Below are 13,276 nucleotides of genomic sequence, written 5' to 3'. Positions count from 1 at the left end.
CAGGCTACGTAGGATGGGGCTGCGGTCACACGGATACTCTTCATCTCCAAACGTGCGGTGCCATCACTCAGCGTCACACCACTCAACGCCGGCCACTTCTGCAACGACAGCCTCCTCGGAAGCGCCGTGAACTTCCGCTCGCCCACACTCTAATGAGGCTGGATGTCGTGGCCGCCGCCACCTACGGTGCCTAGAGAACCAGAGAGACAAGGTGACCGCTGCGCCTGGAAGCGGCCGCCCACTCACAAACAATTCCACACCTCAAAAATGACGGCTGCTACGGTTCCCTGTTCATCGCTCACCTTGCCCGATGAGCTCGCGGCAGACATCCCGCTTTGCATATAGTTTTGTGAGTCCCTTCATTAACTAGTCACATAAGTGCTCGCACTGCACGACCCCTCCGTTGTCACGTGCTGACCTACCTTCTCACGATGCTCTGTTCGCCCCCTCCCTCCCGTGTCCGGCTCCCTGCCATGCATCTCCACCAACAGCCACATTCCAGACTCATCCTTTCCCCTACCATGCCAACACGGCTCCCTCACCTCCCGATCCATGCCTCCCAGGTCAGGGGCCGCGTCAGGCGCCTGCTCACGTACTCGGTCCGTCCCCAATGGCTGGGTAACCGTCACCTTCAATGCCGGGCCCACTTCTGGGGAAATACGGAGAGGCACACAGATATTAGACGCTGCTTTCCAAAAGCAAGAGCTCACCACGCAAAACAAACTAACAAATCCTTTTGACTGACTTGTTCGGCAACACAGAGACCCCAAAGGCAGAAATCCCAGACGAGTGACCGCACAGCCTGCCCCGTCACAGCACACGACGCCATCTGCTCGCCTTTGCTGCTACGCCTCGCTCAATTGTCCTGCTTAACCCTAGACCTATGACTTAAACTGCAAGAAAAAGTCAAACCATGCAACACACACAAATTACAGTTCATGTCAGATGACTCAAGCACAGGCGGACACCGATAGGGCAAATGCCAAAAGCAATACGGGAAGCAAACGGGTGTGGCTGGTGTAGTGACACACTCTCCCTTTGTAGGTAACTCACTCCTGAGCGACTCCATGAACAGCTGCGTGGAGAACCTCTCGGCAGACAGCACGCTCGAGTGGCCGCGCTGACACATACGGGGAAGGAGACTGGGCTACCGGAGGCTGCTTGCACACAGAACGCGACCGTTAGCTAACACTTAAACACCCCTTTCCCAACCATCCCCCCGTACCAAGACTTCAAAAACCCCTCCTCTCCTCCTGAACTGTCAGGGAAGGAACCTCACTCCTTCCCGACAGCTCCTGCCCTGTATTTGCACCCCTAAAGCCCCTCTGTCAGCCGCTCCTCGGGAGCTGCCCTTCCCACCTCTGCCCCGCGTTCTGCGAGCACCTCCCACCTTCCGGCTTCCCGCAGACTCCGTGCTCTCTACAGGCCCACAAAATAACGGAAGCCCTGATGCTTATAATCTACAAGGGACCTGCCGCAAGCTGCAAAGGTTCTCGGGACAACGTGGTACTCTGCGGGCGATCGGGAAAGACGACGAGCAGTTCCGTACCCCGACACACACTATGCATTACGTCCCTGCTGCTTTCTGAAGGAAGGCTAGAGCTCCATATACAGACACGTACAACACGCTCACCCTAACCCCTACCGCAGCATCTCACCATCAGTCCTATTGAGAGATAACGTCAACAACTTGCACAACACACAGGCAAAACCGGTGGAAAAAATATAAGCTTCTACCTTTGTTCAAGTCATAAAATTCCTGGAAAACAAAACAACCAAACAAAAAACCTACCACACACAAAAAAACAAACCACAAACAAAAAAACCCAGACAAAACCATAACACCCTCACAAAACCAAATAATCCAAAACACACTATTAGACCATCTTGCTACCCCTGAACACCCAACACAAACTTACTGACCCAAGGAAAAACAAAAGCTCGTACAAGTGTACTTTCTAATATACATCTGCTGCTCAACTTTGACTGCTCCTTAATCTCTTACCTCAGCCAGAAACCTCCCCCTCTCTAAACGTCAAAACACACCTACCCAAAGAGCTTAGACAGCTCAAAACCTGCAACCAACTCAAGGAACAGTACCAGAGAAGCCCAGGAGCAGAATGAGCCTCCCGAAAAAAGGCTGGGGCTCATCTACGCCAGCGGAATGGCAAAGCAGAATGAAATTTTTTAAGAACCCCTTCTCAAAAAATATCTCTGGTTATAAAGTAAATCATTTACTGTAAAACCATCAACCATTCGGAGTCACCTCAACGCTCTCTCTCGCTCAGTCCCTTAACAGAACTAGATCAGTCTCAAAGGACAAAACACATGAAAAGAAATGTGGAAATACACAAGCGTATCGGGAACTGTATGAAGCAGCTAAATTAACACCTCAATAGCTGGGACAAAACTAAATTGTAAAGGACAACAAAAAAACACCCCAGGAGACGCATCGATAAAAACAGATGAAGGCTCTCTCTTCTTGCAGAAGCTCAAGGAGAGACCTGAGCCAACGGTACACAGCTCTGGGGTATCGGATACCGAAAAGAAATATACTCGAGACAGAAAACAGACTGCTGTGGAGCACAAAGGTGGCTTTGGCAAAGGTTCTGCCAGGACAAGAGTCACGGTTACAGGGAACGGACAGCGGCCGGCAGAGGAAACGCGGTCGGTGTGGAGGGGCCAGCGGGGGAAATGCCGCCATCAGCTAACGCTGCGCTATCAAGCCTTAAGCGAAAACTGCAGAGTAGTTACAGGAGACGGGCATAAGATGGACGCTGAATATCACTTGATGGTCACAAAATCTCATGGGGATGGGCACCACGTAACCTCGTGGACACCCCTTAGACCCAAACGCTTAACGAGAGACGCTTCTTGCCAAAATACAAGCTCGATGAGGAAAAGCCAATGGTGATGTGGGGGCAACTACCAAAATCTCAGTATGTGAGCAGGCATTACTTAAGATGGTGCAGTGGTTCTGCCGGGTCCGTCCAACCCGAGCAACAGGTTCTAACGCCTGTCCAGCAGCGTCCATGATCTCTCTCACGGCCTCCCACGTCATAGACACCTCCCCTGCCCAGGACCGCGTTTTCCATGTCCCACCCCTCCCCATCCCCGCAATGAAAATCAAACACAACAAATACGCACTCCACTTCATCTTCTTGGCCTCCAAAAGAAGCTTCCTTCCACTGCTGAGCATCGACACAGACATCCTCATGCTGTTCCTCAAAAGCAGTCTGGCCCTCGGGTGCCCGTACTGCCAAAGGAAGAGAAAATGATTATGCTCTTATAATGAGCTCCATCATCCTCTCCTTCTTCAGGAAATCGAATCCCGATCACTACATACCAGAAGTTTGTGCAGGAGATGGCCGAGGCCAGCCCCGTAAATGAAGCACTCTGTGACCCTGCTTTCTCTTTTGGCCACAGCACCCGCCACCGGGGAGCCCCAAACCCCTTCGTGACTCCCTAGGAAAACCAGATAAAACTAGTTCAAAACATCTGGCAGGTGAGAGATGACGACAAACACGTATAGCCCACCTCAAACCAGCGAGAGAGCTGACTTCCTCCCCCACTAAACTCTCGTCTTCGACAAATACACCAAACAGAACAATGTTTACACTGAACAGAAAAAAACCCTTACCCTCTGACACTCTGAAAAGGATTTGTGCACCCACAAAATATATATATTCATGCTATCGACCCACGTGCCACACTTCCTCAGGGTCAGCCCTGCAAAGACAGGAGGACACCCGATGCTCTCTCCATGGATACCCCAATACTCCGCTCCCTTCTTCGCCGCTCCTGTCACAGGAGAACACTGGGAATAAAAAAAAGGTTCAGAGAAGCAAAACAATAAACAATAGGGAGAGGGACCAGTGCAAAGGAATAGAGAGAGGAAGAGACGAACAGGAAGGACAGACAACCCCATCCTGAGCACAGCCTCTGGGAGAGGGAAAGAGGAAACAGCAACCGTTATTACCGCAGATCGACCCAGACCAATGCCTCTCCTTCCGCAGGGGCTTCTGGACACACCTCTCCTTCCCTGCACTACTGCTAAGGGCCCCTGCACTGAGGGGGAATCCACTACTAGGCAGAGAGAGATGGAGAAAGGAAAAGTAGCCACAGGCTACAGGACAGAGAGAGGGAGGACTGAGAAGACGGGGAGGCAGGGAGCCACTCAGAGCGAGATGGAGAAAGAAGGGGCGGGGCAGGGGGAACCTTTTGCAGCAGCTAAGGAAAAGAGAGGGGGCCGGAGGAGAGACAGGGAGGGCCCAGGACGCACAAGAGAGGCAATGGGGCCCCAGTGGCCCAGGACTCACCGCGACTCTCGCTCTCAGCGCTGCTGGCACAATTTAGCCATTCAGATGCTTCTTTCCCCTCCTCTCCTCCCTGCCTCTTCTGCAGCTCCAGACTCTAGGCCGTCCTCCACCTAAAGAGGATACATGGGTGTCTTACCGCTCTTACGAGATGAGGCTTCCTAGGCACGTAGCCTAGCTCGCTCGTGCACTACATGTCCGTACCCAACTCCGGGTTACGTGTACAGACCCTGCGGTGCACATTGGTGGCCTGGCCCGCGGCGGACTATGAAGGGGGATTCTTCCTCCCTCACCTGCAGGGACAGGCTCTCTCTTGCCTGCAGCAGGAAGGCAGCTGGCAGCCAGAGCGCCTTCAGTTTCTTCTGCTTTACCTTTCGTCGGCGTCTCCAGCTTCAGCCGAGGCAGCTCCTGTCCACAGCCGGGAAGGGCTTTGTCTATCCCTTTTCGGCCCTGCGCTGCAAGGACGGCGAGGCCGGGCAGAGAGAAGCCACGCGAGCCTGAGACGGCCGCAGTCAACGGCATCCCCGGGGGAAGGACAGACAACCACGTCCTCAGCACAGTCCCTGGGAGAGGGAAAGAAGAAACAGCGACTGTCATTACCGTCAATCGACCCTGACCAAAGCCTCTCCTTCCGCAGGGGCTTCTGGACACACCGCTCCTTCCCCGCGCTACTGCTAAGGGCCCCTGCGCCGAGGGGGAATCCAGTGCGCTTGAGGGCCGGCTCGCTGCCTTCACGACAGGGCCTGGGGGCAGCCAAGGGCTACGCAGCACGCTTCAGGGGAGGTGCCGGAGCTGGGGGCAGGCGCACGGGGCAAGGGGGGCCAGGGGAGGCTGAGCAGGAGCTCCGGTGAGCCAGGGAGGCAGCCATCATCTGCGCCCTGGGCAGGGGGAAGAGGTCATCATCCTCTTCCTTTCCCTCTTCCCTTCTGTCAGCTCCCGGGGAGCTCACCGCTTCTCGGGGAACGGCCGCACCCGCAAGCCCCCAGAAATCAACACGAATCCAACCCCAAATACACCTCACGTACCGTACGCGCCACGGCCGCCCGGCACCCGAGCGCCGGAACACCGCGCCTCCCGCCACACCCCGGCGAACCACGCGACAGGGCCGGCAACCACTGCGCCAGGACTACAGCTCCCGGCATGCTCTGCGGCACAACACGGCCGCCCGGCAGCCGCGCGCCACAAGGACTACAGCTCCCGGCATGCTCTGCGGCACAACACGGCCGCCCAGCAGCCGCGCGCCGCAAGGACTACAGCTCCCGGCATGCTCTGTGGCACAACACGGCCGCCCGGCAGCCGCGCGCCACAAGGACTACAGCTCCCGGCATGCTCTGCGGCACAACACGGCCGCCCGGCAGCCGCGCGCCACAAGGACTACAGCTCCCGGCATGCTCTGCGGCACAACACGGCCGCCCGGCAGCCGCGCGCCGCAAGGACTACAGCTCCCGGCATGCTCTGCGGCACAACACGGCCGCACAGCCAGCCAGCAGCCACACCACCACAGCTCCTGGCATGCTCTGCAGCACAACGGGACACCCCCCCGCCCGGCACCCACCACCAACGAGTACTACAGCTCCCGGCATGCTCTGCGGCACAACACGGCTGCAGGGCCAGCCAGCAGCCACGCCACCACAGCTCCCGGCATGCCGCGAGCCCGCCTTCGCCGCTCTCTGACCCTGCGGGGCACCGTCCCTCCCGCCGATGCACCCGGAACCCCCACCGAGCCCTCAGCACAGCCTCGCTCTCCCCACCGCCCGCTCCGACCCGGCGCTGCCCCGCCGCAGCCATCCTCGGGGCTTTACCCGGGACCCAGCGGTCCATCACCCAGCCCCCGCTCACCTTCCCCCTCGCTACAGTCACAGCCCGCTGACGCTCGGCCACAGCTCCGCTCCGCTCCGCCCTCGGCTCACACTGGCCCCCCGGAGCACGGCACCACCCCTTTTCCAGGGAGGAGCCGGCACCATCAGCCCCACTGCCCGCACCTGGGGCTCCTCCATCCAGACCCCGCCCACAGCTGAGGCGCAGCAGCAACGGGGGGCCCCCTCCCCTCACCCCCACAGTGCACCACCTCCTCCCCGGGCTCCATCACAGCCCCTTGCCCCACGCAAAGGCAGCGCAAACGCAGCCCTGAGGGCAAAGGAGAGGGCAGGTGTTTGTGCAGGCGCGCACGTAACAAGTCCCAGGAGCGATTCGTGGCTCAGGGTCCCCAACGCTCCCCCTGCCCAAGGCCACCTCGGCCGCCGTTGCCGCAGCCGCACGGAGCTGGTGTTGGCTAGGATAGTGCTCATGTTCTCCATAGTAGCTAGGAAGGGATAAGTTTTGGATTTATGCTCAAAACAACGTTAATAACGTAGAGGTGTTTTGGTTCTTGCTAAGCACTGCTTCCAGAGTCAGGGCCTCTTCTGGTTCTCTCAGTGCCCCACCAGCAAGTAGGCTGGGAGAGGACACAGCTGGGAAAGCTTTCCCAGCTAACTGACCAAAGGGATATTCCATACCATTTGACATCATGCTCAGCACACGCAGCTGGGGGAAGAAGGGGGAGTCCTTGGGGGGGGGCTACAGCATTTCTCTCCCTGAGTAACTGTTACACATGACAGAGCCCTGCTTTCCCAGAAACAGCTCAACACCTCCCCGCCGAAAAGGAGTGAATTAATTCCTTGCTTTGCTTCCACGCACAGCTTTTGCTTTACCTATTAAACCGTCTTGATCTCAACCCATGATTTTTCTCACTTTTACCCTTCCAGCTCTCTCCCCCAGCCCACTGAGGGTGGAGCGAGCAAGCAGCTGCCTGGCGCAGAGTTGCCAGCTGGGGCTAAGCCACAGCACGCGCTTGTCCTGGTTTGGCAGGGAACGGACCGTCCGTCACCTGGCTCCTGGAGCGACGGGCTGCTGGGCAGAGGGGGAGGCCACCAAAGGTGAGGAGCAGGGCACAGGACAGTAGGAGGAGAGAAGAGCGGCATCCGGCTGGATGGGGGCGGGGGGGGCGTGCGTGCATGTAGTGAGAAGGCACGAGGCAGGGAACAGGACGGCCAGAGAAGGACAGGGAGCCTGACGGAGGTGGAGATAAAAGCAGCAGAGAGAGGGGAAGAGAGGCAGCAGAAAGAGGAAAGAGCAGGACACAGACCAACAAAGAAGGAAGAGGAGCAGGCTGGAGACGCACAAAGAACCTGGGGCAGGCAGCACGACAGCGAGGGAGGAAAGAAGAATAGGGGCAGGAAGCTGGACCGAGCGCGATGGAGAAAGACAAGATAAGCGACAAGAACAGGGCAGAAAGGGAAGAATGAAGCCATGGGGACAGGGAGCCGAGACAGCCAACAACGGAGGGAAGGGGCCGGGGAGGGAACACCACAAAACAAACCATGGGGCTACGTGGTACAGAGCATGAGAAGGCAGAAAATTAAGGATTAGGGACAGGGAGCCAGAAAAACAACAAAAAAACACCAAAACAAAGGGAGATGGAGAGCAAAAGGAATCGCAATGCGTATAGAGAGAAGAGAGAAACAATTCTAAAATAGGGTCATGGGGAAGCCAGAGACAGCAAGATGGAGAAAGGACAAAAGCTACAGGCTACAGGGCAGAGAGGGAAGAATTAATGAATAGACGCAGAGAGCTGGGCAGAAAGAGGTGGAGAAAGGCTGAAGATCACACGGCCAACAGGGAAGAGAGAAGAGAGGGAGGAATTTTAAAAACAGGGGCAAGAAGCCAGAGAGAGGGAGAGAGAGGCAACAATAAATGGGGACAAGCCACAGGGTGGCGAGGAGGGAATCGATGAATAAAAACAGGAGACCAAAGAGAACACAACGTAGAATGGAAAAAAGGAACAGCGGCCTAACAGGGAAGGAGGAATTAAAGATCAGGCACTGGGAGGCAGACAGAGACAAATGAAGAAACAAGTAAAAAAAAACCAACGGCAATGGGGTACCAAGACAGACAGAAAGGGAAGAAATAAAACATCGCAGCAAGGAGCTGGACAGAGAGAGATGAGGACAAACAAATAGCACGGGTCTACGTGACAGAGAACGTGGAATTAGAACACAGAGAGAGGGAGCCAGACAGAGAGAGAGGCCGAGAGAAAAATCTAGACGGGCTACAGCGGGCAGAGGCAGGAATTAAAACCTAGGGACAGGGAGCTGGACAGAGAGAGATGGAGATCACAGGGAACAGCGGTGGCTGCAGGAAGAACAGGAATTCATGAATAGGGAAAGGGAGCTGGACAGAGAAGAACTCAGAAAGGCAAGAACAGTAGCAGGGTACAGAGCAGAGCAGATGAATTAAAAAGCGCGGCAGGAGCGTTGCGGCAGACAGAGAGAGATTAAGAAAAAAGTCACGGGCTACGTGGCAAAGCAGGAGGAATTCAGAAACGGGGATGGCAACCAAGGGAGAGTGAGCTGGTGAAGGATAATGGGCATTCAAAGTGAGGGACGGGGAGCTGGGAAAAGCCAGGCAGAGAAAAACAGAATCACAGAGAGAATCAAACAAAGCCAAAAAAGAAACCGAACAACAGGAACAGGTGTAACCAAAGCGATGAAATCAACCAACCAGAGACTGTGTTCCATTACGGGAACATGGAGCATACGAATCAGCGCATCTGTCGATCCACATTTTAGTCCCTAGGCGATCGATAATGTCAGCAGAACAACAGACAACGTGCTTCTGTCAGAAAAGGATGACAAAACGCGGTTTCGTGTAGCGGACTGAGAGAACTAGCCAAGACTGCCAAGATTAAGAGCCAAGAAGGTAAAAGGCAATTCTGGCAGGGGGAGATCACGACTACCGACTCACAGACCACCACCGAGCCTGCGCAGTAATTTACATACGGAACGAGCAAGTTTGTACCGATCAGTAGACAGGACAATAATGAATATGTATGAATACGTAAAACATTGATCTACAAATTGTACGGGAAAGGTGCGTGAGGTACGCACGCCAGGAGGAGTGATCCCCCGTGCATCCAGCGCCGTGAATAAAGAATGCCTGCTCTTTAACACTAAATTGGTGTTGAGGAGTTGTTTCCGATTTTACCGCGTTTTTCGGTAACAGTTTTGGCACCCCAGATGGGACCCTGCTTTTGAATCTCGACGGATCCGCGGGATCGTGGGACCTGCAGCTGGCGCCGAGGAATTCTCGAGGAGAGCTTCCGATCCCCGGGCCGGAGAATTCTGAGCAAGATCCCCTGGATTGAGGTAAACGAGGCGTTCTTTTAAGAAGAAACTTAGGTAGAATAATACATGGGGTTAGCTTCCCACATAGGATAGGATAGTGGGTTTGAGTCCCACAGGCCTGCCCGTAAGGCGCGGCGAAAGCCACGCAGGGTTGGGGCCATGAAGTACCTCGGTTGGTAAGTCTCTGCTAGGCGAAAGCCTGTGGAGCGGGACCCGAGGGTAGGGGAGTCTTCAACAGGGGGTTGAAGTCTCCAGGGATATCTAGCAGGGGGCTACAGATCCCAGTGGCGGATTTCCAGTGAGACCTCTAACGGGGGTTGGAGTCCCTCTGACTAGTATTTGTGATAGTACACTATCACAACTACTAGTCGACTGGGAGATGGGAGCATTTCTGAGTAAGAAACCTATCCCACAGAGAACACTTTTGGGATGTATTTTGAAGCACTGGAAAGACATCGGGGGTGGTGACCCACTAACTCGGAAACCATTAATTGAATATTGCAATCATTGGTGGCCAACGTATCAGTTGGAAGGTGGGCACAAATGGCCAGAACATGAGACATTGCAATATCATACCATCTTGCAATTAATGTTGTTTTGTAAAAAGGGAAGGCAAATGGGAAGAAGTGGCATATGTTGATTTGTTCTTTACACTGTGGAATCATCCAGAGCAGCAGAAACAGCGTGAGGTATGTCCACAAGATTCTACGGCAATGTTTTTGAAAGGAGAAAAACGCGGTGAGAACTTGAAAAAGTGTTGCTCTACTTGTGATATTGGATACTTCGCTTGATGGAACTGACAAGAAAATAGTATTGAATACAGCCAGAAGGCAGGTGCAGGGAGCACATGCTAACGGGAATTTACAGAGAACAATGAATAAGAATTTTCCATCTACAAATCCCGAGTGGGACCCGAATCTGCCAGGACCCAGGGGAATGTTGACTAGATGTCAGAGAGAGATTTTATTTGGAGTAAGACAAGCAATGCCAAAAGCAATAAATGGGTCAAAATTTATGAAGTGAGACAAGAATTAAATGAGTCCCCTTCAGCCTTTAAGGAAAGACTGAAGGTGACCACCAGAAAATATACTCATTTGAACCCAGAAAAAACAGAAAAAGCAATTCAGTTGGTCTCTATATTCATAAGACAATCAGCCCCAGATGGGGGGGGCGGGGGGGGGGGGGAGAAAACAACCTTCAGAAACTAGAAGAACCTGAATCCAGAGATCTGGGTAAAATGCTTGAAGTAGCTTGGCATGAAGGAGACCAGGGGAATCAACCCTAGCTGAACACCTGGTTACACTGAGGCTAGGGAATGAAGAAATAGAATTTTTGGTAGATACGGGAGCCACTTATTTGGTATTGAATACACGTAAAGAGAAATTTGATCATAAATCAGTAGATGTTGTTAGTGCGACAGGGCAAAGAAAAATTAGCCCCTCTCAGAGCCATTAAAGTTTAAATTGGAGAAGCAATGGGCAACTCACCAGTTTCTATATATGCCTGAATGTCCACTGCCTCTGTTATGACGAGATCTATTAAGTCAATTAGATGCTCAAGTAACTTTTAAAGATGGAGAGATTAAATTACTAATACCAGAATCAAAAGCCACAGAGGCGAGAGCGTTTATGTTACAGGATTCCTCCAGGGAGGAACAGGTTCCCGAAGAAGTGGAAAACGTAGTAATTCCTTTGGTTTGAGCGAGCGGAGCTCCGGAGCGATCTAAGTGGGCAGAGCCGGTAAAAGTAACCTTAAAGCCTGGAGCCAAACCGGTAAGACAAAAACAATACCCTATTAAGCGAGAGGCTCGAAAAGGATTAGAGAAGTTAATTATAAAATTTTTCAGAATGAGCTTTTAGTGGAATGTGAATCAGAATATAGTACTTCTGTGTCGCCAGTAAAGAAATCTAGAGGCAAAGAGTATTAGCTAGTTCGCGATTTAAGGGCTATAAATCAGGTGGTCCAAGATATACATCCGGTAGTAGCTAATCCATACACTTTACTGACCTCTTTTAAAGGAGGAGCATAAATGGTTTACTGTACTAGATTTGAAGGACGCCTTCTTTTGCATACCTCCAGGCATAAAAAGTCAAAGCCTATTTGCTTTGGAATGGGAAAGCCCCACCACAGAATGAAAGACACAGCTAACATGGACCGTACGTCCACAAGGATTTAAAAATAGTCCTACGATACTTGAGACTCAGCTGGCAAAAAAAAAAAATCAGAGATATAGAAAAAACAGAACCCAGGGAGAGGCATATTGTTACAGAATGCGGAAGACATTCTGATAGCGGCAGAAAGTAAAGAATAATGTTTTGAAATTTTTAAATTTTCTGGGCCAAGGAAGATGCGGAGTTTCCAGAAACAAAACCCAAATAGGAAAAGAAGCAGCCATTTATTTAGGATTTGAAATATCTCAAAGACAAAGACAATTAGAAAGTGAAAAGAAAGAAACTATTTGTCAAATTCCCGAACCTAGCAGCCCGAAGGAACTGAGAGCTTTTCTGAAAACAATGAAATAGCATCAGCTCTGGATTCTGAACTATAGACTGTATGTAAAACCATTATTTGAGGCATTGAAAGAATCAAAGGATAAATATTTAACCTGGACACCCGGATGCCAAACGGCATTCAAAGAACTGAAAAGAGCCTCGATGATGGCCCCTGCATTAGGCCTACCTGATTTCGCTAAACCTTTTGAGTTGTTTGTCCACGAAAGACAATATTTAGCCCTTGGAGTGCTGACACAGCGACTGGGAACCTCGAAGAGACCTGTGGGCTACTTCTCCAAACAACTCGACCACGTGAGTAAAAGACGGCCTAGGTGTTTACGGGCAGTAGCAACAGCAGCGCTGCCGATCCAGGAAGCCCCAAAGTTAACAATGGGACAGAAGATGACAGTATGTGTCCCGCACATAGCGGTGACTGTTTTAGGACAAAAGGGGGGTCGTTGGCTATCCCTTAGCAGAATGTTGAAATATCAAGTTGTTCTGTTAGAACAAGACGATGTGGAATCGAAGACTACTGCTATACTGAATCCTGCTATGTTTTTAACAACAGAAAACCTTACGGACAATTTCAAACATGATCGCTTGCTAACTATTGAACAAGTCTATTCCAGCAGACCAGACCTGAGACACAAACCTCTGGGAAAATCCTGATCTGGAGTTGTTTACAGATCGAAGAAGCTCTGGGCGAGAAGAGAAGCGAATGGCTGGATATGCTGTCGTTATCACCGCCGAGGGAATGGAGTCAGGGGTGCTGCCTGCAAACACCTCAGCACAGAAAGCAGTATTGGTAGCATTGAAGCGAGCTCTGCGAATGGCAGAAGGACAAAGGATAAATATCTAGACTGATTCCAAACATGCATTTGGTGTGATCCACGATCATGGAGCTATTGGGAAGGGAAAAGGACTGCCATCAGCCCAAGAATCGTCAATACAGCATAAAGAAGAAATTCTCCAACTTCCGGAAGACGTGCAGAAACCAAAAGAAGTGGCGGTAAAGCGTTGCAAAGCTCATCAATTCGGCCAGACGGCTGTAAACATAAGCAAACGATTGACAGATAAAGCTGCAAAGAGGACTGCAGAGCAAGGTATCCTTGCACTAGTACCAGTAAAACAGATCAGAATTCCAAAGTTGAAACCGAGATATAATAAATTGGATGAGCAATTAGCAGAACAATTGGAAGCATCACAAAACACAGAGAGATGGTAGGTAACACCAGAAAAACAAGTAATAATAATAACAACCCCACAAGTTATGACAGAACTTGCAAAAGAAAAGCATGAGCAAACA

This window comes from Phalacrocorax aristotelis, chromosome 23, assembly GCF_949628215.1.
Source record: "Phalacrocorax aristotelis chromosome 23, bGulAri2.1, whole genome shotgun sequence".
Classification (NCBI taxonomy): Eukaryota; Metazoa; Chordata; class Aves; order Suliformes; family Phalacrocoracidae; genus Phalacrocorax; species Phalacrocorax aristotelis.
This window is presented reverse-complemented; position numbering follows the sequence as displayed.